General features: G+C 35.3%; 1 pseudogene across 1 annotated transcript in view; it reads left to right on the top strand.

Annotated features, from left to right (window-relative positions):
• The first annotated feature begins 1316 nt into the window (after positions 1-1316).
• LOC102804539 (1-phosphatidylinositol 4,5-bisphosphate phosphodiesterase delta-1-like) overlaps positions 1317-6493 on the top strand; it is an 87705-nt pseudogene continuing 82528 nt past the window's right edge. Inside the window, exon 1 of the transcript XR_014928189.1 lies at positions 1317-1739. The product of XR_014928189.1 is annotated as a 1-phosphatidylinositol 4,5-bisphosphate phosphodiesterase delta-1-like (transcript). The remainder of the gene's footprint in view (positions 1740-6493) is intronic.

The raw sequence follows: 6493 nt of genomic DNA, 5'->3' as shown, positions 1-6493 counted from the left end.
AACAACAATAACAACAGACAGTCATTGTTCGCTCAGTACCTTACCATTCATCTACGATGATACAGATAATGTAAAAACAGATCACAGATTACATTAAAATGTATTGTGAAAAATTGCATTTGGATATTATTATATCAAAATACTAAACTATAAAAACTGACTGGAAAGTTATCCGTTTCGAGCGTATGAGAGGGCGGTTATTTCAAACACTGAAGTTAAGTCGTATTTTCATTCTATTAATAGCCATTGTGCTATGCATGTTAACTGTGACAGCTGCGAGTTATGAGATATTATAGCATTGAAACAATTCAAATCTTAGTACGAGGTCAATAAGAATTAATAATATTATTAATATACAAAATAAGGTTATGTCATATCAATCATCTATCAATAGTCATAGTGTTATGCATATTGTCATTATTGAATTGACAGTTGTCAGCTTCAAGATATTATAATACATAAATACACATAGAATCAGCTTCATGGTCTCCAACAATAAATAATTTGAAAACACTTATTGTATATTGAACTATACGAATATAAAAACCATCTGATTTAACTGCGTAAAATGTGCATGGAATTTTGTATTGCTGTCTGATTTCTTCAAACCCATTTCTGAACACCTATATTATTCACATATATTGCATTCAAGTAGAGAATTAGTCACCATAAACGAATTATCTATTTATTGCGGCTTGAATTATATAAACACATTTTTTAAGTATTTGGAAACATTCCTGGAAACGTCCCTATGTTACATCGCTTATCAAGGAAACACGATAATATGGTTATGTCAGCGTGGAACGTCCCCTAGATGTCGCAATAAATGGGGTGTATAACCACGAGACATGTATAGAAACGTCATCGTGATGGTACACACACAGGGGCCTGACTAGCTGCAGTTCTGTAGCTCTGGATTTCGCTGGTGTCCGTTTTTGGCGTTTTCTGTTGCATCGGTAGTCTGATTCGGTCGTCTATTGGTAATTGCGAAACCCTACCGATGCAACAGAAAACGCCAAAAACGGACACCAGCGAAATCCAGAGCTACAGAACTGCAGCTAGTCAGGCCCCTGTGGGTACACACCCTCTCTGTTATCGGTGTTTAGGGCGTATATATTTGCCTATTTTTCGTTATTTTTTATTGATTTGTTTGACCACCTTTTACTTTCAGTTTCACACTACTATGTGTTTCGTACAATAGTCTCGGGCCCTCAACTAAGACCAGCTAAGCTAAGCTCAAATAATATCACAATTGTTAGTATTTTTTTATGTTTATTGATTAATTGACAAACTGACATGCGCACAGGATTGTGATCTCGGAATGATAGTTTAAAATTTCAACGGTCATGGCGACGAACGCTCCTAGATTGAATGTTTGCTAAGTTAGGAGGCCCTAAGAGTGATTTCGTCCGCTGTTGTTTACTTTGGGACGACGAACGCAAGATAATTGGATGAGGTGTGGATGTTGGCGTTTTGCTGGTACAAAGTCTGCTCGGAACAAGCCCATCCTCTGCCATACCAATGCACAAAGTTCGTTGCCGAGGTTTTGTGAACAGTTTAAAATGAGCATGTAGCGGTCAGGCCATCATTGTACTAGAACTGACATCACCCTTACAGGACGTACTCTTACTACGTATTCGTACTATTGTAGTTTGTTTCATCGAACTCGACGTTGTGAACACAGAAGCAAATTATGGCGAGTGAATCGTCAAAAAATTGGCGTGCTACGTCCACTAAAGGTCAGTGAATCAATAGATGTCCTCTGGCCATATATTGTAAGGTGTTTTATCCGATCAATGTCTTAATATTGTTGACCTCGTTAGCGTCATTTGTGTACGAGTGTATAATTTCGTGTATGGTAGAGAAGCGCTCGGAGCAACAGACATGCTTATACATAGGGTCAAGCAGGTCAAGTTAGTTCAGTATGCGTCTTTCTAACGTGTCAATGTATAACTCACAGCATGGTGAGCATGGTCCGGTAGAGACACGTTAAAACTGTACATTTGTAATGCATTGTTATGTATAGAATTCAATCACAACAATTGCCTTTGACGGGTTCGCTGAACTATAGGATGAAATGCAAGGTCAGATTTTAAATTAGAAATACACGTTGTGGTTATTTTTGTTTTTTACATTCGTGTGTTCATTTGTATGGGTTATTATTAGACACGCCCCTTTTGATAAATGAATGACTTGAGTATAAACCTTGCTTGGAGGCACTAATGCGTGGATAAGGCATGTAACACTAGTGTAGTTTCAGAATTACAGAATATGTGCTATTCATATGAATATTGATATTTCTAATCATATTTACACGGTCAACATGTCACACACTTTATAATTTTAGTGAAATAATGACAAAACCGTAAAAATGACAGCCTATACAAATTCAATGATTCCGCATGACACCTGTTAAAATGTATTTAATGCCTCGTACAGTGAGTTTCAAGAAAGCATGAATGTTTTTTTTTATAAAAAAAGATATAAAATAACTTGACCAATCACAACAGGTTGTCATAGTGGTAAAACTGACAGAGACTCATGGGTAATCTATGTTACCAACCCAATAAGCAATTTCTTTTGATTATAATGAAATGTGAGGTTCTTTCAGGGTAAATATTTTATAACATTTCCATAAAAATATTCATGCCTTCATGAACTTCACTATATATTCTGAAGTGCACAAATTCAAAAATTACGACAGGAACTAGCTCAGTGACTTTGGCTATCCTAATACCAATGATGTGTGAGTGCTTTCTGAAGGAAGGTTTTGACTGCTTCACTAAACCAGTCGTCTCATTAGGATTACATTTACATATACATTGGTTAACTAACTTCAGTAACATCTGCAGTGCTTTACCTTCATTTCAGATTACCTCCCATAGAAGTTTTTGGTTAATTTAAAAATATTTGAAAACCATTTTGAAACACAAAATAACAGTTGAAAACTATACAACCAATCACAGTTTTAATTGTTAGTGAATTTTCTGAGTTGTTATATTTGAGTAAAACTAATCTTCAAAACGTTCTTAGTCTTTGTTTAGCTTTCAGTAAGTTTTTGTGTAGACTGGAAAATTTAAATTAGCTTACCACTTGATGACTTAATTGGCTTGAAAGTAAGTGAATGAATGCAGTAGTTTGATTAATGCGTTACCATTTTGAATGATAGTATGGTAGATATTGAAAGGTATGATAAAATCATTCAAATGAACCATGTTGTTTATATCATAGTACCAATAGCATTCAAAATACAAATTTGTCAACCACAACTTGATGTATTACTTTTAATTGTTCAGAATTACAAATATGATAAAGTGGAGTTAAATGGTGAGAAATTAACTACTGCAATATAAATTGTTATCTGATTGGGTCTACAAAACCGTATCACTAGTAATGATTCATTAGATAAAATCTTGTATAAAGTTGACAGTCGCTGTTCTTTTGCTTTTAGATAGGCAGATATATTGATTTTACCATAATACAATGCGCTCTAATTTTTTTGTAAATATATTCATAAAACAAAAGGTTGTATTTTGCTGTTTGAATGTACTGCCTTCTAAGTCAATTGCTGATTGGATTACACTGAGATAATGCATTTCAATGTACGTATGCATTCACTGCCACTCGTAAAATGTAGAAAAATGAGAATCATGAAACTGTATTGGGCAACCTTAGATTGTAAATCAAATTATCATGTTCTGTGTTTAAACACTAGTGTAAAAGGTGATGGAGATATATTTTAACCCAAGTCATATTACACTGGTGATCTGTGCTGAGGAAGAGCATCCTGTGTTGACACAAAAGACTTCTGAGTATAAAATATCAGACTACAACTTACTTGTGCATCTGAATTATAACTGTTGTTGAATTGAATTACTTTTGCAATAGACTCAGATATAGCTAATCAGGTCAAATCATCTATGCCTGTTTGGTTTGAACTCAGAAGTCACTGACATACATGTGTCCCACTAAGCTATATGGAACATGGTGTCCGTCATTGGTTTTTGACCGATATATTGTTTTGAGTTACATCATATATTTCTTGCTAAACTTTGTATCCCAGATGAGTCCTCAAACATTTGTATGATGGCTTCATCATGTCATTAACTGTTGTTTAGGTATGTCATTAACTGTTGTTTAGGCATGTCATTAACTGTTGTTTAGGCATGTCATTAACTGTTGTTTAGGCATGTCATTAACTGTTGTTTAGGCATGTCATTAGTTGTGTTCACGTTACACGAAGTACGGGCTAAGATTTAAGCTGATTTAGTCTTATCTAGCATATTTGCATTTTGGCTAGACCCAATTGCGTTCACGCACAGGGAGGGCCAGTCGTTAGAACGGGCTAAGGGGTGCCATTAGTCGGTGACCTTTGGTAAGCCGCTATTTACGAACGAAACATGGATGACACGCGCTAGGTTCTATTTCTGCTGCTGGCATGTTTCGTTCTAATTTTGAAGCGACGTGCACAGGAACGCGAGAGAAGACGGACCCAACTTATTTGGATGCACATAAACAGTATACAACGGGCGTAACAGAATACAGAGTTTTATTAATGCATGTCGCAGACAGCGAACCAATTTTTGTTGTCTACGATTGGAGCTGCTGTACGCTCTACTACTACAGCGACCCGATTAGTGTGGAAGCGAGCGCGGAGTAATGACTGGTGGAATAGTGTCGTTATACGAATATGGGACAATTTTCACACCCAAAGGTCGCCGCAGAGGGCGCTTAGCCCTGGGCTAAGCGTTCGCGCATACTTCGTTAGCCCGTGCTAAGGTCTAGACCGCGTCTTAAATTCGGATCAGATTTAACCCGTACTTCCTTAGCCCGTGCTAAGCGTTCACGCACGTTTTCTTAGCACGGGCTAAGGAATTTGACCTCTTAGCCCGTGCTAAGGAGCTGTGCGTGAACGCAACTATTAACTGTTGTTTAGGCATGTCATTAACTGTTGTTTAGGCATGTCATTAACTGTTGTTTAGGCATGTCATTAACTGTTGTTTAGGCATGTCATTAACTGTTAGTTTAGGCATGTCTGGGTCTGTGCACAAATCTCACACATGATTGGTTGATGATGCATGTCAGTTAGTTTCAAAATGGCCTACTGGCGGCCAATGATTCTGTTTAAATTTAGTAAAAAGGCAAGATATGTTGTTACATGTTCTCTTCTTGCAGTTATTTTGTAATTTTTATGAAATTTAACTGACATTTGTGACAAAAATTAAAATGAAAACATAAAACAAAAGCATGTCATCTTTTATTTGGACATTGCATCTAAAAATGGTTGTATGTGCATCTCATACAGCAGAACTACACATATATACATATTAGCCAGTCACAGATTAATTCATCTATGCTTGAATTGTGCCCAAGCGCAGATTTAAGATTTAAGCTCACTGACTTGACACACATTCATAAACACATCGCTAGTCAATTTGTACACATTAATATAAAAATACTTTGAATTTTATAAACCTAGTCATTTACATTCACACACCCAATAATTACTTCTCAGATAGTAATGTGACATTTATATTAAATTATATACGTGATACCGTAATGTAAACCTCTATTCACAAGAAAATTAATTTCAACAAAAAGCTCTCGAATTTAATTAATTTTGTTTAATTTTTATGGTAGTGATTTATAACAACAATAGTAAATCAATTACAGCAGTACAAATTATCTTGCCATTGATACTTCTCATCTAATTCAGCACTGGGAGCGGGGGGGGGGGGGGGGTGTATTCAGTATTGTTTAAATATAAGATGACATACACTATGGTATATCTATTAATTGTTGGTTGATGGGTATAGCTCCTTGACATGCCTAATTGAATCATTCAATTTAACATAATGAAACTTTTCATAACATGATCTCACATAGGGACAACAACATGTGAATCAGATGATGCTACAATAATACTAATGTACAATATATTTCCAAAGGCCTTCAGTGTAAATTCTATGGAGTTGTAAATACAGCCATGTAATTGTTTAAACTTGATACATGCATTGGACATTATGAGACCTTTTGTTTTACTGAATGTGCATGGTTTTGGAGCTGACATGCTGTGACCATTCATGTTAGAACTTTATCATACATCATTTCACATGTATACACAATAATTTGTTTAATAAGCAGATTTAAGAAGGCCGAATGGTGGAATATTTTAATGTTAAAAAAGTATTAAAATTCTGCCATTATACACACCCAGATCTTGATTACACATAGGCAAATATTAGTTATTTTTTCCACAATTTTTTTGACTCAAAATATAAACTCACAATTGTATATGCTGGTGTATATTGAGGTCTGCATACCCTGATGACAAGTTTGTATTTCAAATAATTTAGTCATAAATTGTGAGATTATGTGAATAATGCATGGATGTGGACAATTGTCATTAGCACTTATCTACTTACATGAAATATATAACAGTTATGCATACATTGATAAGTGAATAATTTCCACATGGATAAACAATTTTAGA

This window comes from Saccoglossus kowalevskii, chromosome 22, assembly GCF_978046115.1.
Source record: "Saccoglossus kowalevskii chromosome 22, keSacKowa6.1, whole genome shotgun sequence".
In the NCBI taxonomy this organism is placed as follows: Eukaryota; Metazoa; Hemichordata; class Enteropneusta; family Harrimaniidae; genus Saccoglossus; species Saccoglossus kowalevskii.
This window is presented reverse-complemented; position numbering and strand designations above follow the sequence as displayed.